This window comes from Ambystoma mexicanum, chromosome 4p (assembly GCF_040938575.1).
Source record: "Ambystoma mexicanum isolate Mex_15411 chromosome 4p, UKY_AmexF1_1, whole genome shotgun sequence".
Classification (NCBI taxonomy): domain Eukaryota; kingdom Metazoa; phylum Chordata; class Amphibia; order Caudata; family Ambystomatidae; genus Ambystoma; species Ambystoma mexicanum.
The window spans coordinates 801,834,092-801,856,307 of NC_090927.1; the positions used below are offsets into that span (position 1 = coordinate 801,834,092).

At 46.4% G+C, this 22,216-nt stretch overlaps 1 long non-coding RNA gene and 10 other non-coding genes across 12 annotated transcripts; all 11 read right to left on the minus strand.

Moving 5' to 3' along the window:
- Nucleotides 1-1,297: 1,297 nt before the first annotated feature.
- LOC138453470 (uncharacterized) lies at nucleotides 1,298-17,200 on the minus strand. 2 transcript variants are annotated; one of them, XR_011260436.1, is made up of 12 exons: nucleotides 17,098-17,199; nucleotides 16,501-16,547; nucleotides 15,343-15,425; nucleotides 11,482-11,529; nucleotides 10,439-10,515; nucleotides 5,693-5,739; nucleotides 4,669-4,752; nucleotides 4,219-4,299; nucleotides 3,260-3,355; nucleotides 2,171-2,240; nucleotides 1,813-1,845; nucleotides 1,298-1,500 (listed from the first exon to the last, which is right to left on the minus strand). It is a non-coding gene; the product is annotated as an uncharacterized lncRNA (long non-coding RNA). The 2 variants fall into 2 exon arrangements; XR_011260437.1 differs by lacking the exon at nucleotides 4,219-4,299 and having other exon boundaries at nucleotides 17,098-17,200.
- On the minus strand, nucleotides 1,710-1,779 carry LOC138460466 (small nucleolar RNA SNORD50). The gene has a single exon (XR_011263167.1). It is a non-coding gene; the product is annotated as a small nucleolar RNA SNORD50 (small nucleolar RNA).
- Nucleotides 1,951-2,018, minus strand: LOC138460468 (small nucleolar RNA SNORD50). Its single transcript, XR_011263168.1, has one exon. It is a non-coding gene; the product is annotated as a small nucleolar RNA SNORD50 (small nucleolar RNA).
- Nucleotides 3,095-3,186, minus strand: LOC138460476 (small nucleolar SNORD12/SNORD106). The gene has a single exon (XR_011263175.1). It is a non-coding gene; the product is annotated as a small nucleolar SNORD12/SNORD106 (small nucleolar RNA).
- LOC138460477 (small nucleolar SNORD12/SNORD106) lies at nucleotides 4,057-4,148 on the minus strand. The gene has a single exon (XR_011263176.1). It is a non-coding gene; the product is annotated as a small nucleolar SNORD12/SNORD106 (small nucleolar RNA).
- LOC138460463 (small nucleolar RNA SNORD50) lies at nucleotides 5,037-5,106 on the minus strand. Its single transcript, XR_011263164.1, has one exon. It is a non-coding gene; the product is annotated as a small nucleolar RNA SNORD50 (small nucleolar RNA).
- LOC138460461 (small nucleolar RNA SNORD103/SNORD85) lies at nucleotides 5,831-5,918 on the minus strand. Its single transcript, XR_011263162.1, has one exon. It is a non-coding gene; the product is annotated as a small nucleolar RNA SNORD103/SNORD85 (small nucleolar RNA).
- On the minus strand, nucleotides 10,802-10,871 carry LOC138460464 (small nucleolar RNA SNORD50). Its single transcript, XR_011263165.1, has one exon. It is a non-coding gene; the product is annotated as a small nucleolar RNA SNORD50 (small nucleolar RNA).
- LOC138460462 (small nucleolar RNA SNORD103/SNORD85) lies at nucleotides 11,606-11,694 on the minus strand. Its single transcript, XR_011263163.1, has one exon. It is a non-coding gene; the product is annotated as a small nucleolar RNA SNORD103/SNORD85 (small nucleolar RNA).
- On the minus strand, nucleotides 15,743-15,812 carry LOC138460465 (small nucleolar RNA SNORD50). The gene has a single exon (XR_011263166.1). It is a non-coding gene; the product is annotated as a small nucleolar RNA SNORD50 (small nucleolar RNA).
- LOC138460460 (small nucleolar RNA SNORD103/SNORD85) lies at nucleotides 16,639-16,726 on the minus strand. Its single transcript, XR_011263161.1, has one exon. It is a non-coding gene; the product is annotated as a small nucleolar RNA SNORD103/SNORD85 (small nucleolar RNA).
- Nucleotides 17,201-22,216: the final 5,016 nt, after the last annotated feature.

A 22,216-nucleotide genomic window follows, 5' to 3' on the forward strand; every position in this document is an offset into this window, starting at 1 on the left:
ATAGGTCCCCGTTAGTTGGATGATGCAGCTTAAGGCTCGATGACTGGGGGAGCAGTAAAAGCTCAAGAGCTCTAGCACAAGGACACCCAACACTTCAACGTGCAGTAAAAATCTGAAGATGGCAGTCAGAGGAGGGGTTGCTGGGGCATTGTGACCTGGAGACCAGCTGCAGGAGAACAGTTCAGAAGTGAAACTGATCAAGGATGTCCTGCATGACGGAATATTAAAGCATGAATCCATGCCAGACCCCATGCTGGAGAAACCAATGTGTGCAACTTGCAGGTTACATAACTAGGTTTGCCATCAAGAGCTTTTGCTCATGTGATCAAGTGGTTACTTGTCAATAATTAATCTTCCCCACAAAATGAAATCTAATTGGCAATATGAAAATAAGCCTGAGATTAGGCATTGTTCACAATTAGGAATGGAACTGCCGGACTATCCTTGAAAAAAATTAAGTTGACACACTGGTCTTTGCCAGACTGGATCCCGAAAGCTTATTGAAAGTATCATCCCAATTTACTTCTGGTTTGCAATTTGAATAAGAAAATTCCTGCCCAGCACTGCCACACATGCCTTGGCATTAAGTGGAAGAGATTACTGCTACACTTCCCTCCATTAGCACTTGAAGGGAACAGAAAAGAGGGTGAGAGGAATGCAGGGCAATCTGCTTTCATTGAAGAGGGAAAGCAAAATAGCCAACTCTGCTACACAAGTGTCCATTTGATTAGCAAACCTACAGAATTGCTATGCAACCAACACTGCTTATTTTATGGCTTGTTGCATGCTCAGCTTTTGTTCTTCTGAAGGCACCTAAAAGGCCCCAGGGAAACCACTGCTCAAGTGTTGAAATGAGGACCCGTAGCACCATACGTCAAAACTAGTGCAGGCACCCGCAAAACTAGGGCAGGATTTCTCATTAGTGCCAACCATTTTCAATGAAACCAGTTCCTTAAGATATGAACCCTAACAAGCCCATATCAGTAAAGCAAAAATTGCACCCCTTTGTATGTAATGACGATTGGCCATTTGAAGTAGTCTTCCATTCTCCTGCCATGCAAGGCAGGAAAGTCCTGTATTCTTCTGATGCCTAGGAATTGCACTGGACAGCAACTCTGCAGCTATGCCTTTGACATGTAAAAGGCAAAGAAATTCAGAAAGGCTGAGTGGACCTGTAGGCTTTGCATCCCCTGCATCTACCCAAGATTATAAAGGACACACCCTCCCCTTCAGCAAGCAGCAAGATTTACACAATTTTGGGGCAATTGGCAATAAGACTCGTATACAAACTGCTGCACACGTTTCGAGTTAGTTTATTTTTGCCAGCCAAGGATATTCACACCATTTATTCAAGTCAAGGCAGCCACATTAGGAAAAAAGCAGATGCGAATATACCATTTTTTATTTTGATAAAAAAAGGTTGTAAATACAAGTCCTTCCGCTTCTGCCCTTTACTCGATCTTACACCTGCAAGCTGCTGTACTGAAATGCATTCACAACCTGAAAGGCAACCAAGGAAGAGAATTATAGCAAGCGTTCATAAGAGAATTATAGCAAGCGTTCATGGAAAGGACAGACTACCAAGCAGCATTGCTGGTCACATGACCCATCCGGACAGCAACGTCTGCATGCATGCTAATCACACATTGAGTCAGTGCCAAAGCAATGCATCACTGGTAAAAACAGGCCACAGATACACATTTAGTCTGATCTCAGCAGTCAGATCCGTATGAAATGTTTCATCAGGAGTTCAGGTTCGGGATTGTGTCATCACTGATCAGACAAAAGCCAAATATTCGCATTACTACATACCTGGCTAAAACTTCCACAGCGGCCATTTCCAACCTAAAATAGAAAAGGGTCCATGAAAAGGTGGCCGTAAAAATATAAGCAACCTCCTGAACAGTTACGTAATTAAACACCCACTAATCGCCCTTATTCACAAGTCTGGTCTCAGAAGTCAGATCCATAGGAAATCTCATCAAAAGGTCAGGTTCGGGATAGTTTCATCACTGAGCAGACAACATGGTGCAAAATGTGAACCCGCCACTGGCTAGTGACATACAACTGTTGCCATGTGTGCATGAATAGCATTAAGGTGGCATCTAACAGCATGATAGCTTGCAACTAATCCTTGACATAAGACTTGCAGGTTGGATGGAAGACATACCTTTAACAAAGAGTACCGTGCACCCTTAAGACAGGCTTTCTTCATGATGTAGACAACATTAATCTGTATCCTATAAGAAAAAATGACCATATAAGTAACCAACAGATAATGCACAAGCATGTTCTGCATCAGCGATTTCAAGATTATAGATCAGCAATGTTCCAGATTCAGTTATCACTGGATCGTTACACAAATCACAGTGGAGCCACCACACCCGAACAATTGATCTCTGCCATGTCAAAATTGCCACAATTGAGTTTAGGTTAAGTGTACACTAAACCAGGCAGCATTACCAATTCAGGGTGCCCCAAAGTAAGTGAATAGTTAGAGCCCATGAGCTGTCTGATGGCGACAGTAGGAAAGGAGGACATGCTGTGCTCCATGCAGGTTAAGGCAACTACAGGCACTGCAATATTACCACACTAAAATTGCACCACACAGGTACCCAACTTTTCCCAGCCTGTACAAAAAAAAGCTTAAGACAAACCTACAAACCATACACTGCCTCGCCCCCAGCAAGTATCCTTAGTCTATATCTTTCCTGAACTCGATTAATGATTAGAATGTGAGTCGTAGGCCAGTACTGAATAACTACAACTAGTCATCCAGCGAAACCAGACACCACAGGATTAAACTCAAGCTACCTAAACCGACTGGGATAGAGGCAGAGTATCCCGACTGTACTCTACTGGGTCCATGCAAGTACATTTAGTAGCATCACAGCTACTAATGTAGTTAATCATTTCCCCCATTTCAGGCCTCACCATTATCACCTGACCCATTACAGCCTAGCTCAATGACAAGGTCCCCTAGGTGACAGTTCGATTGCAAGCGAAAAACGACCAAATTCGGAAGCCAACTTAAAAGCATGCAAATGCTCACATTCCTGCCCACCGGATGTAAAAGCAGGCAATAGGCATCTTTGCTAGTGTATCAGACACAACTGGCTAAAAACCATCCAGATTCAACACTGTCGATCTGATGGGGAAAAAAGTTCAGTCATCATGTACAGCAGAAAAGAGCCTTGCCCGTTAACAGTTGCAGCAGCCAAATGCCAACTAACTACAAATCAACTCATGATCTACATACCGTGCCCATATGGACTCTGCATACACGTGTACCCGAAAAATGCAGCTGCCGCCAGTCACGACCTTCGATCACATTCCCTCCTTCCAGTTAACATTCCTGGTTAATGAAAAGAATATTTATTACTGGTAGGTCAGTCCTACTCTTCCTCTTGCCAGTACGGACTTCCCCTTCCGCTGTGGGCAGAATGTGCCCAAGTCTTGGCTTTGGATTTACTGCAGCAATGGGCAAGTTGGGAGGGACTAGGGGAGATCAGCTTGATAATACCCAGTGCCTGCGAACATGGAACACTCGAGTAATGAAGGTTACCAGTAAGTAATCTGAGCAGCACCAATCAAAGGTCTAGTGTATGTACACATTTTCTACATGCTCAACTCATGAGTGGGCATGTTTCAGGACGAACTTTTGGTCAGCTCTCAATTTGACCTGTCTTGGTCTGACTGCACATTAAGATAAGGCTTAATTACATCATGGGTTTAGATTAAACCATATGCCAATGTTGCAGACCACACTTTTCCAAAGTCTGATATTGGTTGCCTATGAGCCATAACAGGTAAATCGTATATCCCTTACCGGAAAGCACCATGCTTCAAATACTAATTTAAGCAAAGACCAAAGGGGCTGTGCTAGAGTTAAGCCAAGAACTAGGTCCCAGCAACCAAAGCGACGAATGGGCAAGGACTTTCTGCTTAAGGCGACCTGCTATGGGGCTGAAAACAAGCCAACAGCCAAACTGACCGCAGAACGAATTCCGCTCACATTCCTGAACACCCCAAGAAAAAGCAGGCATAGGCATCTTTGCTAGTGTATCAGACACAACTGGCTACACATCCTGCAGATTCAACATAGTCGATCTGATGGGGAAAAAAGTTCAGTCATCACGTACAGCAGAAAAGAGCCTTGCCCGTTAACAGTTGCAGCAGCCAAATGCCAACTAACTACAAATCAAAGAATCTACGTACCGTGTCTATACGAACTGCAAACAAGTGAAACAGAAAAATGCAGCTCCCTCGGATCACATGGTCTTCCTCCAGATCCCATTCCTGGTTAATGAAAAGTAAATACAACTGACAAGAGGAAAATAGAAGACGACCAAAAAGGAGACGATGGTGGAATTATCACAATAACGTAAAGCCATCCATACATTGTTGACTTTCTCCACCATTGATGGCCGTGACCGATGCGGCTGTAGTCAAGCAGGTCTACAGATTAGATAGAAGCCGATCTATCCAACATGATGGCATGCATTTTCAACTAATCAGACAATAAGACAAGTAAAAAAAAAAAGCTAGGCAGCAGCAAAAGAACTCACGTCTCGTCTAAACAGTCACGCAAGTTCGAAATGCAACGTCGCTGTCCAAACAAAAACTTGACTGAAGTAGTTTGCTGCCCTGCACACCAAGTCTGCTTACCTGTGTCATAAAGCAAGCATGTGGCAATCAAGCGACACCTCCCAAAACCAGCAGCAAGAGGTCAAGCGTTTCTCGTTCCTGAATCTTGACAACGTAAAAAAATAAATTAGTAAACTGACGCAGTCACAAGAAAAAGTGGCACACAACAAATCAGCGAGAAGAATGGCCGCCCAGAATGGTTCCAATCAGATACAGTAAACAAACATTACTAACAAGTGTAGAGTACTTGTCAACATATTCTGTAGAGGAAGGATGCATGCAAGACCACCATGCAACGTCTGCAATTGTAAAGAAGTTTAAACAAGCATCATGGTGGCCCATTGAAAAGCCCTAATGGAGGACCAAACAGATTCACAAAGGACAGTCTGATTTCAGAAGTCAGATCCGTATGAGCTTTCTCATCAGAAAGTCAGGTTCGGGATAGTGTCATCACTAATCAGATGGTGCAGTGTCGAACGCCATGTTTCAACGTCCTCGGGATTCAGGACGAGTATGTCTCAAGAGGTACGAGTATAACCCGCGTTTCTGCCAAAAAAATGGGTTCTGAAAACAATATGCAACCAATTTGCAGAGCCTACAACATGGGCATATGAAGAACTATTGCCTACAGAAACCACTTTAAAGAAACCCAATTTAGACAAAGACGTGCAGTGCTAGGTCAACAGTGAATCTTCTAGGTGTGTACTAAGGTATGTGTATGCCAACAAGCCGCGTCACGTGTGCGGGTATATCTCGCGGTACATAGTGTCAGGGCAAAGTGCAGGTATGTAACGATACAGTATGATCACTATATATGTTAAACCTACAGCTCCCGCTAGAGGGAGCAACAGAATGTATACGAACAACTACATCCTAAGGCAACAGCTCCCTCTAGCTGAACGTTGGGGCAGCCTCGCCTGCGCATGACAACATCGGACAAACATACACACTTTAGGATATATATCCGCCGCTTGCCCTTTTTGGGGCATAACAAACGCTTCCCCCTCAATCATACACAAGAAATAAGTGACGGTGCAATGCTTACCTGTCCGTATGAGCGCAATGTACACCAGTATTCCAGGGCCATGGTTGCTGGGAGGAAATAAAGGGCATGTTAGAGAATGTACCAGAAATATAACAAACAGGATCCAGAGCGGGAGTAGGTTATTCCATTGCAGGGCGCTCTGGCTCAGGGTTTCCGAGTACATGGAAAAGATACTCATTATCGAACTTGTATTCTCAGTGAGGGCAAGTGTGTCATCATCGCCAGAGAGCAGCACAAACAGTTAAAGCGTGGAAGCACTTTAAGACATCCACCAAACCGGCTAGCGGGGATGAACAGGATGGCAGCCAAACAGGCCGCGCTCGGTGGTGGGCGAATAGAAAAGCTGACGAGTGCGATGCGTTTTAATACTGGATCCATTTATTGTGCACAATTCGGGAGTAGCCAGGCGGCAAGGCATAGTGTGCAATGAATTCATAATCAAAGAACCAGGTCTCCGTGAAGGATGTCTGGGTTTTCAGAGTCAAATGTATTTGGAGACAGATTTAGTGTAGAGTATGGAGGGGGAGCAGGCGAGTTCGGCAGGAGCATCGCATTAGGGACGAGGGTGGCATGGGATGTGGCAGAGCAGGCTAAGGGGAACTGAAGTAGGGCGAGGTGGGAGTTAGAGGGTGTTTAATATGCTCATAGGAATTGGGGTTTTTGGAGGGTAGTTGAAAATTGCCTGGAAAAGTAGGAGACAGGGCCAGGTGAAATTAGGTGGGTAGGGGAGACCAGGGTGGGAACTAGAACGGAGCAGAGGAATGAGAATGCAAAGTTCTGTGGTGGATGGAGGGGTCAGTGTTGAGTGGGTGCTTGGAGTGTTGTCATGGTGGCCTGCGGGAGGTAAGAGTTGGGAGGTCGAGTTAAGCTACTTCGGTTCGGTGACAATATGTAGATGTTGTACATATGTTCTCCGTAAAGCGCTATATACATAACATAGTTCAGCTGAAGGGGAGGAGGCATGGGTGGAGTGCGCTAGGGGGTATAGGGATGGGAAGGCTGAGGTTTTGGATTCTACAAGGCCAGCGTGCAGCTTTATTCTTCATGTGCGACATCTGCATGGAGGGACAGGCAGAGAGCGAGGAATGTGCGATGGGTGGGCGTACGTGCATTAGGGAAGGCGAGGTGTGGTGGTACGGGGAGAAGATGGCGCAAAACATTAGTGTCTCCAGAGATACGTTTTAGATTAGACATGGCAGGGTTTTAGTAATGGCTGGGCTGTCGGACCGTGCCACCCTACATGTCGCTGTAGCGTGCTCGTTCAGGTTTACATGAGCAAATTAAAATGAAGTTTATACAAAACAAAGAGGGGGTTTGGGATCTCTCTACCAGCACGAACACAGCCCAATTACCTGTTCTTGGGTGAATTAACCCATGGGAGAGTCTCAACCAAGGGTTAATTCATCCAAGAACAGGTCATTGAGCTCTGTTCGTGCTGGTAGAGAGATTCCCAGACCCCCTTTGTTTTGCATACAAAGTAACTTTGGGTCTCACCCTAAGTTACCAGGGGATTCCGACATGGACCCCTCGCTCACTGTTCTTTGAGAGGCAACAGTTTCACCTCACTGATGCCCAACAAGGCTGAAAGACGTGTATGGGTTACTGATGGTACTCTTGTTCAGAGGAGAATTGCCTAGCATTTCAGGGCTGGACTGCCCCTGGACAGGACAAAGACTGATGTGTAGACATTTCTCTGTGAAAAGAACAGTGAGCTAAAGACTTGGTTGAGACTCTCCCAGGGGCCATCCACCCGAGAACAAGTCAATGGGCTGTGTTCGTGCTGGTAGAGTTTCCCCAGACCCCCCGTTTTGTAAAATGAAGTTTAGTCTGCATTGGTGATGCAATCTAAGGTTTACCCCCTAGTTGAATAATTACAGATCTTGCAAGCCAACTTTTGCCAAATTTGGGCTGAAGACCTAAATGGCCAATTCTAGGTACTTGCAAACATCAGGCAGTTATTTTGTTGACACACTGAGCCCAAATATGTCCATTCCGTCACAACTTCCAATTTGGCATGATCGATATAACATTAGAACGTCATTAGCTTTTGGGTTGAAAACTAGTAATTTGGTTTGAGAAACTATACATCTAACCCTTTCAGGTAGGAGACCAGTGCAATTAACGGGCGCTGCTGGCCTATTAAGAGTGCTAGCCAAAAAGAAGCGCTCTGCATAGAGACCCCTTTGGACAGGATCCTAAGCGTTGGTACAGCCTCTAGTGTGTAGAAGAAGCCCAACACCCTGCGACAGATATTAAACAGCACACGGACACAGCAATGTCCCAGCACTCCCCAGGCCTAACACTTGCAATTTATGGTCTCCATTTTGCTCCAAGACTATTGGTATAGGACCCATATGGGAGTCAACCCAGTTTGTATAGGGGAGACTGGTCTAGTTCTTAGATGTCCTATAGATCTAAGAGCCAATACTATTGCATTGGAGTACAGGTAAGGAATGAGTGACAGGTGTTGGTCGAGTGCCTGGCCATACCAACCCCTATTCCCCCCCATTCCTGCCTCTGGCCCTCCCAAAGCACTTGGAGAACTCAGAGTCCGCTTTAATCAAGCCTCGCCATCTTAGTGTAACCGGTTAATGGTTCATGTCAATACCTGAGAACTTGTTTGGGAGGGGTCCTAAATAGTGGATCCCTCATCTTCGCTTTGGCTAGTCTTCCCTCATATCTTCCGAGAGACTTTAGCGCCCACTATGCCAGCGATCCCACTGCATGGGATATTAGGAGCTTACAAGGACTGTTCGGCTGTTGGGCAGGCTAGGCATGAGACACCCAGTACATACCAGATCCTTGCAAGAAAGCAAAGGTGTTTTTGGGGCCTGTGGACATAAGGCGAGACATTGCTACCTGTGCAGTGACAGGGAGCATCGTTCCCTATAAGAGAAGCTTAAGAGCATAGACGAGACTCACCCAGTCTCAAATTAGCCACTACTATCCCTCTGCCTTCCTCCTCTCCCCAGATATTGCTAATGTAGCCGATCTATGGTTGTCATGGATTTTCAACTAATCAGACATGACAGGGAAAAAAAGGTCAGGCAGCAAATGCTACAACTACGCAGACGACACTCAAATCTACAAGATCGAAGACACCCAAGCCGATCATTCAAACTTAACCGACTGTCTAAAAGAAGTCTTCAACTGGATGAATGCCAACAACCTGAAAATCAACCCAGGTAAAACCGAAATCATGATCATATCTAAAAACCAACAAAAGGAAACCGCCATCCCGTGGCCAACGGAAATGGGATCTGCACCATCACCATCTAAGGTAGTAAAAAATCTGGGAGTCCTGATGGACAACACCCTAACCTTAGAACTGCAAATAAACGCAACAGTCAAGAAATGCTTCTTCCTCCTCCACACGGCAAGAAAAATACTACCTTTCCTCTCCTTCACACACAAAACACTCACCATCGTCGGCCTCATCATGTCAAGCATCGACTATGCAAACAGCCTCTACCTCGGTATACTACTGAAGAAGCTACAAAGGATCCAAAACACAGCAGCCAGACTACTCCTCAAACTATCCAGAAGAGACCACATCACCCCGGCCCTAAAAACACTACACTGGCTCCCAGTAAAACAGCGCATCATCTTCAAAACAATGTGCATAACGCACAGGGCAATCAGCGGACAAGGAGCAGAATTCCTACAAAAGAAAATAACAATCTACAAGCCAACGAGACCGCTCAGGTCAACCAATGAAATCCGACTGGAACAAAAACCTTACATCAAGAAGAAACTCGGAGGAACCGCTTTCTACCACCTAGCCGCGAAAACCTGGAACAGCATCCCAAAAATAATAAGGAACACCAAAGATCACCTCAAATTCAGAAAATTACTAAAAACCTGGCTCTTCAAAACCAGAGACTAAAACCGAAACAATAAGACAAATGACTCAACAAAAAGGACCTTGACACAGGGGTCCACCTGCGAGACCCAGGGAGACGGAGGCAACGACTCCAGCCAACCCTCACCATCACCCGTACAGCCACAACTAGGTACCACGAGCTGTGGAACGGACAAGACACAACTAATCACCACACAAACGGAAGTATGGACACTAGCAGCTGCGCTAGTCATGTGGGGGGGTGAGGAGCATGCAAAGTTATTAAGGGAGCGGGCGGAGGGGACAGCTAAATCCTCAAACGGCCTCGAATGGAGAAAAAAAAAAAAAACGAGCACGTACCTCCTGAGGCACAGGGTGTACAAGCATCCCGTCGTGTAAGATTACACGAGCCCAAACGGCTCAATCCAGGATAGAGATGCCAACTAACCAATACCACTAACAACTTCCTTCTCTGCATACACCTCTCAAACTCCAAACCAAACACAACCACAAACCTCCAGCACAGCAAACCGCACGAACTTCACTACACTCGCACATCAGCACACGACGACTACCGGCCGCATACACCCCAGGCCCAGCCGACGGAACCACCGGGCTGAGGCTGCCAACAGCACATCACTGCAATCTTGCACTTTTCCAGCCTCCACCCACTAACCCACCCCCTCCCTCCCTCTTTCAGAGCCGCCAGAGCGCCAGGGGACCACTCCGGTGGTGATAGTGCGCGGTACAAATGACCATTAACATTAACAGCAGCAAAAAAAAAAAAAAAAAAAAAAAAAGTCACACCCAAGACCAGCCACGCAAGTTCGAAATGTAATGGTCGCTGTCCAAACTAACATTTATAACCGAATTAGTTGGCTGCCCTGCACACCAAGTCTACATACCTTTGTCATACTGCAAGCATGTGGCAATCAACAGACACCTCCCAAAACCAGCATGTCAGCGTTTCTCGTTCCTGAACCTTCAGAATGTAAAAAAGTTAATAGTAAGAAAACTGGTGCAGCCACAAGATCAAGTGGAACATTTAACAAACCAGTTAAAAGAATGGCCCCCAAAAAGTTAGAAGCAGCAAATAGTAAGTTTGTCGACCGTCTTAAAACCACCCAAAAAAAAAAAAAAAATTCAGAACACATTTGAGAGGAAGGACACATGCAAGACCACAAGTAACGTCTCCAAAGAAGTTTAAACGTGCATCACGAGTGACTCATTAAAGAATGCCCCAATGGAGGACCAAAATCGATTGTCTGATTTCAGAAGTCAGATCCGTATGAGCTTTCTCATCAGAAAGTCAGGTTCGGGATAGTGTCATCACTAATCAGACTGTGTAGTGTCGAAAATAATTTTACGTCCTCAACTTGCGATTCTTCAGGATGAGTGACGCACGTTTTTGCCAAAAGCATCTGTTCGAAAAAAATACGTTACGTAATTGATACGCAACGAACGTCCACATTGCATTTATAAAACTTCATGTGCCCATATTTTAGAAACTGCAATGTACCCCCTTTAGTGCAACAATTGCCTACTTGAAACCACTTTAAGACCCACTTTAGACAAATACGTGCGGTGCTAGTCAACAAGCGTGTGTTGTGGACGGCAAATCCTGTGTATGTTAAACAAGCCGTGCCACGTGGGCTGTATCTACAGGGCAAAGTGCAGGTATTCATTTAAACAGTAGGACCAATATATATATGCTAAGCCCACAGCTCCCTCGAGCAGGGACAACAGAATGTATAGGAATTGGACCACTATATCCCAAGGCAATAGCTCCCTCTAGTGGAGCTGTACAGCCTCTACTGCGCATGACGGCATTGGACACATACATCTGGCCTAATGTAAATATTTCCGCCACTTGACCTTTTATAATTGTGCATAACAAAGCCCCCCACCCCCATCATACACACGAAATAAGTGACGGTGCAATGCTTACCTGTCCGTATGAACGCAACGTACACCAGTATTGCAAGGGCCACGATTGCTGTGAGGAAACAAAGGGCATGTTAGAGAATGTTACAGAACCAACCATGATCTCGTAATAGGCTATTGCAGGGCGCTCTGGCTCAGGGTTTTCCGAGTACATGGAAAAGATACTCATTATCGAACTTGTATTCTCAGTGAGGGCAAGTGTGTCATCATCGCCAGAGTTGAACTGCAAAGCGCCAGAAGATACTGAAAACCCACGTGACAGAAGCCGGACGGCAGCCAGACAGCGCAAGGTGGTGGGCGAAATCGAAAAGAGGACGAGTGAGATGCGTTTGTGCTGGATCCATTTTGCACAATCCAGAAGTAGTCAGGCGGGAAGGCATTGCGTACAATGGGTTCATAGTCAAAGAACCAGGTCTCCATGGTGAAGAAGTCTGGATTTCAGAGATGAAGTCAAAAATATATTTGGAGACAGATTGAGCGTGGATATGCAGGAGCACTTTAGGAGCGAGGGTTGCTCGGCATGGGATGTTGCAGAGCAGGCTAGTGGGGAAAGGTGGTCAGGGAGGTGAGCTAAAGTAAGGCTGGGGGGCGGGGGAGGAGAGTTGGAGGCGGCTACAAGCCCCTCAAATGATCCAGACCCCAAAAGCACCATCAACCTCCTCGTATTCTACAGAGCACCTAGCTCTGCCAATCACGTCACTCATTACTCCTCAAACCTAAGAATGACCCTCCGGATCATAAAGCCACACCCTTCCACACTGCATTATAAGACATGCAGTTTGCCCAAATTGTGAATGCACCCACCCATGGCAAAGGGAGAATCCTTGACTGGATACTAACTTTGAGCACTAAAGTTTCCCTGGCAAACACCTGGTCAGACCATTTTCTAATCAGATTCAATATATTGACTAATAAATTGCAGGAAGCCGTCTCCACCCCTAGTCCAATAGAAACTTACTCCCATTATTAATAAACTACAAGATCAACCTACTACATCCTCCAACCCATGCACCATCGCCCATTTATAGCATACCCGTTTAAAACCAGCCATTGATGGAAGTTGCCCCTTTAAAATCCAAACTACCCAAAACCAAATACAAAATTCCTGGTTCAATGGTGAACTCCTAGAACTAACAAGTTTGAGAGCATCTTACCAGGAAAAACACTACAGATGAAGCCAATAAACAACTCCAATCACGCACTATGAAATATAAACATGCCATTATCTCCAATACCCTCAATAAAATGCAGTATCCACTAAAAAACTTTCCAAACCTGAGAGAACTGGAAACACCCATGCCCCTCAGCACAGTCTCCCCCACCCCCAACATAGCCACCACTAGTAAAGCTTGGTGTACCACTATTCAGAATGCCATGGCCTCTAAAATGAACTCTATGATAAAATCACTAAAAGAAACTAGACAAAAGGTTGATAACCTATAATTTGCCGGACACAACCCAGTTCCACTTCTCAGTAGTCTCCTAGGATCATGGAAGTAAAGTCATCGCCTCCCTCCAACCATCCTATAATGGCGACAGCTTCCCTGCCAAACTAGTGAAATCCTGTTCTGAAATTGCAACCTCCTGCCCCCGCCATCCCCCCAGACATCATTACCAATTTAATTAATGGCCTCTTAGTTCCAATATGGTCCAAAGAAGCGTGGATACCACTACTGAAAAAACTCCTTAGTCCCACCATTTACAGGCCCATCACCACAGTACCCTTCCTCAGACAAAATTGCATATAATCAAGTCCAAGCACACCTGGAGAATAAATAGGCATCCGACCTAAACATAGCACAGATTCCGATAATCGGGCAAACTTAGTATCATTGATACTCTGCTTCGATTTAGTTGACCACGACAAATTATGCCCATCACTCCCCAATAGCTTCAAATTCTCCCAAAATGCAACCGCCTGGATTAAAAATCATGCTCATCAGAACGAACTTCCAGAGGCGCCATAGGTGATGAAGCTGCTGACCCCATACTACTACCTCTAGGAGTACAAGGACCCTGCCCCTCCCCTACATTATACAATGCCTGTACTAGATGCCATGGGAGTCATCTACATCAATGCGGACGATACAGATACTTATCCCAATCACAAGCAAAATTCTACCAATAGTCTGCCTCAATGGCAGAAAGACTATTTTTGGCTCAGCAGCTCAGTTGAAAAAAACAAAAAAAAAACAAGACTACACCTCATCTTTGAGGATACACCCATTTCAATCTCCAACCAAGGGAAACCCTTGGGTTTATTTAGACGCAATGCTCTTAACCAGATCGTGTTGTATATATAGTGTAACCAAATGTGACTTATCACGTGTATATAGTGGATCTAAATGCAATTGTGACATACATGTCTATATTTGCACATGTAATGGTTATGCACTGTTATTTCCCTGTAACCAGCATGTCAAGCCTTTCTGTAACCTACCCTGTGATACCCGAGGGTTTGGGCATATTATAAATAAGGTAGTACTGCAGTAATTCCCTTCAATCCTAGACCAGTCCACCCAGGTGTTAAAGCCACACCTGTGTAATAGGCAAACATTTTTGATGTATGGTATCTAACCAAGGGCAAGTTGGAGAACACCCGACTAACGGCCAAATCTAGGTACTTGCAAGCATTCGGGCAGTTATTTTGTTGACACACTGAGCCCAAATATGCCTATTCTTTCACAACTTCCTCGATATACAAACTAGTAACTTGGTTTGAGGAACTTAAATCCAACCCTTTCAGGTAAGAGACCAGTGCAATTTAAGGGGTGCTGCTGGCCTATTGGGATTGCTAGCCAAAAAGAATGCATAGAGACCCTATTGGATAGGAGCCTAAGCATTGGCAAAGCCTCTAATGCAGCAGTATTCAAACTGTGGGGCACGCCCCTGCATCCCTGCTTGTGTGGGGAGGGTGGGGAATACATTTTGAAGAAATGGCCTGGGGCTGCTCAGAAAAGTGGCCCACAGTTGTAAATTACATTAGCCACAGACTGGTTCAATGGTACCCAAGGGGGTGTGGTTTATTAAAATATAAATTGTGATGTTTATATAATATTTATTCAGCAACAATGGTCAAAAGTATTAACTGCATAGTGAAGTATCAAACTGGCCACCACTGGACAAAAAGGTGGCCCATTTTGACTGGCCCAACACTAGCATTTGTTACAGGCATTGCCCTATAGGCCAGTCTGAGCATGTCGGCTCATCCATAATGGTGAGGGGCGGCCACCCAGTGGCTTCTAATCCAGACATCACTATCCTGTTTGGGGTCCCAAATAGTGGATACCTTATATTCTCTTTGGCTAGCCTACGTCTCAGATGCTTGCATTATTTTCCAATGAGTAGCCATGCTTGCGATATCCTCTGCAGCAACCTGCACCAAGAGACTTTAGGGCTCACTATGCCAGCGATCCCACTGCATGGGATATTAGGAGCTTACAGTTGAATGAAAGAACCAACAAGTGTTTGTGTTCGAACAGGCTAGAAGTGTCGTGGGGGCTAAAACACCCAGTACATACCAGATCCTTGCAAGTAAGCGAAGATGGTTTTGGGGCCTGTGCACAAAGGCGAGACACTGCTACCTGTGCAGTGACAGGGAGCATCATTTCAGCAAAGATGACTCACCCAGTCTCAAATTAGCCACTACCATCCCTCTGCCTTCCTCCTCTCCCCAGATATTGGTAATGTAGCCGATCTATGATCGTCATGCATTTTCAACTAATCAGACATGACAGTGAAAGAAAGGTCAGGCAGCAACACACGTCACATCCAAGACCAGCCACGTAAGTTCGAAATGCAATGGTTGCTGTCCAAACTAACATTACTGAATTAGTTGGCTGCCCTGCACACCAAGTCTGCATACCTGTGTCATACTGCAAGCATTTGGCGATCAACCGACACCTCCCAAAACCAGCAGCAAGATGTCAGCGTTTCTCGTTCCTGAACCTTGACAGCGTAAAAAGGGGAAACAAATGGTTAAACCGTCACAAGAACAAGTGGCACAGTTGACAAGTCAGTGACGAGTTAAAAAAAATGGCCACCCAGAATGGTGGCAATTTTTTAACACAAAGTTACAGAAGCAAACAATAGTGCGTTTGTTGACGGTCTTAAAACCGCAACAAAAAAAAAAAATATAGTCAGAATGCATTCTGTTGTGGAAAGATGCATGTCTCCAATTGTAAAGAAGTTTAAACAAGCATCATGGGTGACCCATTAAAGAAAGCCCCAATGGAGGACCAAACAGATTCACAAAGGACAGTCTGATTTCAGAAGTCAGATCCGTATGAGCTTTCTCATCAGAAAGTCAGGTTCGGGATAGCGTCATCACTAATCAGACGGTGCAGTGTCGAAAATAAAAACGCCATGTTTCTACGTCCTCCTCTCACGATTAGGAACGAGTGCACACTGCGCACGAGGCGGGGCTGTTCTCACTGGGTTTTTGCCAAAAGCATGTGTTCTAAAGACGGAATTGAAATGTCCACATAGCATTTAGAAAACTAAATATGCCCTTTTTGTAGACTCTGCAATTAAACCCCTTAAATTTAACTATTGCCTACTTGTCAACGGAAAAAATCCACTTAAACCCACCAATTTAGACAGACGTGCGGTGCTAGTCAACAAGCGCGTGTGTTGTAGACCCCGAATACACTGAAGGTGTGCATGCTAAACAAGCCGTGTCACGCGTGCTGCATCACGTGTATGGGTATACCACGTGGTACACGTGCACGCTAGTGCACAGGGCAAACAAAGTGCGGGTATTCATTGATACAGTCGGAGCACCAACAGTACTACTCCCTTTAGCAGTGACGGCAGAAAGCATGCGATTTGGACCACTATATCCCAAGGCAACAAACAGCTCCCTTCTAGTGGAGGGAGCTTTCGGGCAGCCTCGCCTGCGCATGACAACATCGGACAAACATACACACTTTAGGATATATATCCGCCGCTTGCCCTTTTTGGTGCATAACAAACGCTTCCCCCTCAATCATACACATGAAATAAGTGACGGTGCAATGCTTACCTGTCCATATGAGCGCAATGTACACCAGTATTCCAGGGCCATGTTTGCTGGGAGGAAACAAAGGGCATGTTAGAGAATGTACCAGAAATATAACAAACAGGATCCAGAGCGGGAGTAGGTTATTCCATTGCAGGGCGCTCTGGCTCAGGGTTTCCGAGTACATGAAAAAGATACTCATTATCGAACTTGTATTCTCAGTGAGGGCAAGTGTGTCATCATCGCCAGAGAGCAGCACTAATAGTTCAACTGCAAAGAGCGGAGGAGCCCAAGACAATCTATCCACCACCGCCACCAGCGAGGATGAAAATCCACGTGGCAGAAGCAGGATGGCAGCTAAGGCAGCGCGAGCGGGGGAATCGAAAAGCGGACGAGTGCGACAAGTGTTAGTCTTGCATCGCAAAAATAAAATGCTCTGCAAAATAGGTGCTGGTTGCAGAAAATCCCAACACGGACACTCCTTTTAGAAGGCAGAAACAGCTGCAAATTTCCACCGGCCAGGGAAAGCGTCAGTATACACAGCATGCATCTATAGAACGTATATAAAGTAGCTGTAAAATATAGCTATACAGATTTAGTGGTTGCCATTTGCTGACTCACCAGCACCCCTAAACCGTCAGAAGCAGACGCGAAGAGATCAAGCAGAGCGACGGAAGACTCTTTTATATCCGCTGTTGGCCACGCCCCTGATTTTCAATCAGGAGCCGTTTCCCCAGCACTGAAACGGAAGGCAACCAATCAACAAGCAATCTTCAAATGTGTCTTCTCTTGACGTACTTCAACTCCTGGGGACAACCAATCCTTGCCATTTACGTTTTTCGATTTACTGCAAGCTTGCACTAAAGGGTCTGGAAGGCGGGGCATGAGCGTCAAGAGAACCAATAAAACTAAATGCCCATGTGAACGTGTCCACTTGTTTCCTCCCACCGTCGTAAACCTACCTTGACTCGCTGCCTGGCCCTTGTCCCGTAGAATAACTGCTGGTCCTTTTGTTTCGCTTGTGTCGAAATTGAATGAAAGAAACACACGTCGCCTGACTCTAATATGTCCGTTCCTGAAGCCATTTCTTAGCCCCCCAACATACATTGGAGAATCATTGACACGCTTCACCAACGGCACGCATACGTATGCCTCGCCCAATCCTTGGCTATTGAGCCCTTCCTGGTAATCTTCACCACTCAGAATCCTATTTCTCCTCGTCACAGTGCTTGTAAGGTCCTAAATCCCAAACATAAGCATAGCTCTCAACTCACCCGCTTTTGGCGGGTGTCACCCGCCTTGCAAAGGGCTGCCTCACCCGCCAAGCCTCCTGCACGCCCATTCATTTCAATGGGCGTCTCACCCGCCAAAAACAAAATCGGGTGATTTCACCCACCTTTGCGAGACAAATGGTTGAGAGCTATGCATACGTCAATAATGCATTCCATTTTTTCAATCCACCATACATGCCACACCCCTCTCCACCTTCAGCAAAACACTCCCAGCTGTGGTGTGTGTTCCTTTAGTGCCAGGTCACGAGGCAGAGTAAATAAAGGGACCTCGAGCGGTAAGGATGTGTAGTGTGCAGGAACGAGGTGAACGCTGGTGAATTACTTAAAAGAGGTTTATTGGGAGTTACAGAAATTATATAACTATAAATATAAGAGGGGATCTACGAGCCCCACCAGACTCCGACTTCACTCATTTGCATAGCTCTCAACTCACCCCCTTTTGACAGTTTTGGCAGGTGTCACCCGCCTTGAAAGCAGATGAATCACCGGCTACGTCCCTCATACGCCCATTCACTTCTATGGGCCTCTCACCCGCCAAAACGAGATAGGGTGTTTTCACCCGCCTTGGTTGTGGTGTCACGTGCCTGTTAGTTCCGGGTCACGTAACACGTCGGAAATAAAGGAATCACCGGAACTGGCGTAAGAACGCCAGTCCGGGTTTATGCATCTTACCAAGCGGTCGTGTCGTCTATTGCCTGCGAAGCTCCTGCCGCGCGCGCGCTGCCTGCGGCCTGCATTGCGCACTCTTAGATGTTGGGTTTGCCTGCGGCCTCGCAAGCCGACATCACACTGGCGACAAAGGTACAGTGAGAGCCACGCGTGACCACGCCTCCTCCGATCATACGGAGACCGTTGCCTCTCATCATACGGAGGCCGCTGCCTCTAGGGAGCCGTGCGATGGAAAGTGCTCCGGCTGGCCCGTGCTACCCACAGCGCGGACCCGACGAGCGTGTCAGCCAGCGCAACGCCAGCAATCCAGGACTTCAAAGGAACAAAGCCGCGTGTCGCACACGCGCCCCGACTGCAACGTCCATCAGCTACAGCGACGGTGGGAAACGTTCCCCAACGTTCCAAACGGCCGCGTATTAACACGCGTTCCAGCAGGGCCATCACAGTTCTTCAACAATAAAGTGCCTGTCACTGCATGATACCAGCTACTGAACAAAGGGGAAAGATATGTAATCCCTTTTGGGCCTTCTGGAAGGACTACAGCTGCCCTGACATTCAAGACTCAAGGCCTCAAAACAACCAGCGCCAACACAGGGAGCAACACGCACCGGTGAGTGTACCCCTAAACGCCACATCAGAAACCCAGACACCATGTCAAGCTCTGAAACTAGCCCTGTGTCCAACAGAAGGAGCCTTGCCATGGACCACCCTGACCCAGCGTCAACAACGCTCATGCCGCCGTTCGACCCATTTGCCTCAGGGGCAGTTATCAGATGGGAAATCTGGCTGCAACAATTTGAAATGCACCTCGATGCGAGGGACATCACCATAGCAAAGAAAAAGCGCACCTTCCTCTTTCTCAACGTCTGGGCTGCTGCATTACGTCTATTCAACGCCACCCCTGACCGTGGAGACGACAACAACTACGACGCGGCAAAGGCTGTGCTAACGAACATGTTCAAACCAGACCTCAACCCTGACTATGAACGCTTTCATTTCTGCATGGCCAGGCAGCGGGAAAAAGAAACGATGGACACATTTCATGCTCGCCTCCGCGAAATGGCAGTAGGCTGTGAATTTCCGGATGAAGAGTTTGCCATCCGCCTCCAAATAATCAACTGTGTACAAAAAGTGGGGGTGTCCTGATTGGAGAAGTCTAAGCCGACTGCCGCTTATTGATTGCAGTCTAGGTTTAAAGACAATGCGTTATCCTTGGGTGTCACCATTTGTGTATTTACCAAGCATAGCAGTACATGAGAGAACCATAATAATCCACTTGTGCTAGATCATTAGTCTGCAAAAGAACAGCTTTTATTAAGTGGCTGTCCTTGTTCTTTTACATATTGTTTGTAAAGAAATTGTAAGTACAAAATATATGGGTGTACATTTTTTCACCAAAGTCACACATAGAAAATGTAAACAAATATAGAGCAAATAGAAAACATTTTTTTTTTAAAAAGACATGTAGCAGAAGATAAGACAAAGTCATACATGTGCATGCTGACAGAAGTATGACAACATTCTGTTGCTGTTAATACATTTCATTTTTCTAATTGTAGAAAGTTATCCTTGAAAGTAAAAGTCCTTGGATAGGTCTAACTAAGCCAGGCTAAAAGGGTGACCAAAAAGTAGTTGATCCAAGTGGATTATTATGGTTCTCTCATGTACTGCTAGTCTCAGGTCTTTAAACCTAGACTGCAATCAATAAGCGGCAGTCGGCTTAGACTTCTCCAGTCAGGACACCCCCACTTTTTGTACACAATTGTTAATGGGCCACAGTCCTGAGTCTTGGTAGGGCTCTCCCTCCCGTATCTTCTTCCCCTCCAAATAATCAACGGCATGTCCTCAGAGAAACTAAGAAGAGCCGTACTCTCAGAGAAAGGGATTCGCCTGTCCCGCATCCTGGAAATGGCACGCCTGCGCGAACAGACTGAAGACCAGGTGGCAGTGATCGAAGCAGCAATCCAAAGGCTCCCACTTGACAATCCCAAGCCAACAGAAGACATTGCGGCCATTTCAAAACACCAGAATCCCCGTACGAAGCAGGGCCAGAAAAGCAACACGCCACAAGGGAGAGACAAATCCTGCAAGTGGTGCAGCGGCCCATGGCACAAGGGAGAATCCTGCCCGGCATGGGGATCCACGTGCAGAAAATGCAACCAGCTAAATCACTATGCTGCCGTCTGCCTGAACCCGCCAAATCGGAACGACAAGGAAACCACCGCGCGACCTACACAAGAGCGAAGGAAGAAATTCGCACCAAGAGAATCGTCATACAAATCAGACCAGAAAGGAAAAGCCCGAGCAGTTGACCACTCTCAGAGGTCCCCAGACACGAACGAGAGCGACGACAGCGATGACAGTGCATCCCCCGAGAGGAAAGACAGACGGCAAAGAGGGAGCAAACGGATACACCGGGTACACCTCATATCCGCCGTTGAACCGCGCCGGTCACGACAAAGGAAGAGGCCATCGTGCACCGTCATCTCAAATGGCGAGCCGCTAAAAGTGGTCATCGACACTGGCGCAACGGTCAACGTAATGCCAGTGACGGCATTCAGCAAGCTTCACCCGAAGCCTTCGCTGCACAAGAAGAAGTTCCGGCTGTATGCCTATGGATGCAAGAAACCCCTGCCCGTGCAAGGGTCCTTCAAGTCAGACTTCGCCCACAAGAACACCAATTGTCGAGCGCGCATCTACGTCGTAGATGCCGGCTGCGAGACACTGCTAAGCTGCAGGACAGCGGAAAAGCTAAAACTAATCCACTTTGCGTTCAACCTTCAACACAACGAACTCGACGACCTACTGCAACAACACAAGAAACTATTTCAAGGCATCGGGTGTCTAAAAGGCCGAACAATCAAGCTTCATATAGACCCTACCATAGAGCCGAAAGCCGTACGGCACCGACGGATACCGTTCCATCTGAGAGAAGCAGTAGAAAAAGAACTGATGAAGCTTGAAAAGCAGGAATCATTGAAAGAACATCAGGACCAACCCCGTGGGTGTCGCCCATGGTGGTAGCCCAAAAACCTAAACAGCCCAACGCAGTCAGAATGTGTATAGACATGAGACTTCCCAATGCAGCGATTGGAAGAGAACGCCACATAACCCCAACAATAGATGAGCTCATCGTAGATCTCACAGGAGCCACAGTATTCAGCAAACTTGACCTCAGATCCGGCTACCGCCAACTCAGATTAGCCAAAGACTCAAGATATAGCACCACATTTTCCTCTCACCTTGGTCTCATGAGGTATAAATGGCTCACTTTTGGAATCTCGTCAGCCGCAGAAGTATTCCAACATGAAATCCGCAGGGTCATCACTGGCCTAGAAGGCACCACCAACATCAGCGACGACATCTTGGTGTACGCGTCAAACGAGAGAGAACACCACAAACAATTGGCAGCAGTTCTGGGCAGACTAGAATCAGCAGGTTTAACGCTAAACGCAGAGAAATGTGAATTCGCAAAAGAAGAACTGTGTTTCTTTGGGTACATCTTCAGTGCAAAGGGCGTATCCCCTGACCCTGCCAAGGTCAATGACATAAAGAACACAAAAGCCCCCCAGTCTGCCACGGAAGTGAGGAGTTTTATGGGAATGGCGACGTACTGCGCACGTTTTATCCCAGACCTTGCCAACATTGCAAGCCCACTCCGAGAATTGACCAAGAAAGACCAGAAGTGGGAATGGACATCGTCCCACCAACAGGCATTTCAACAAATCAAAGACACCTTGTCGGCATCCACAACCATGGTGTTTTTCAACGTGGAAAGA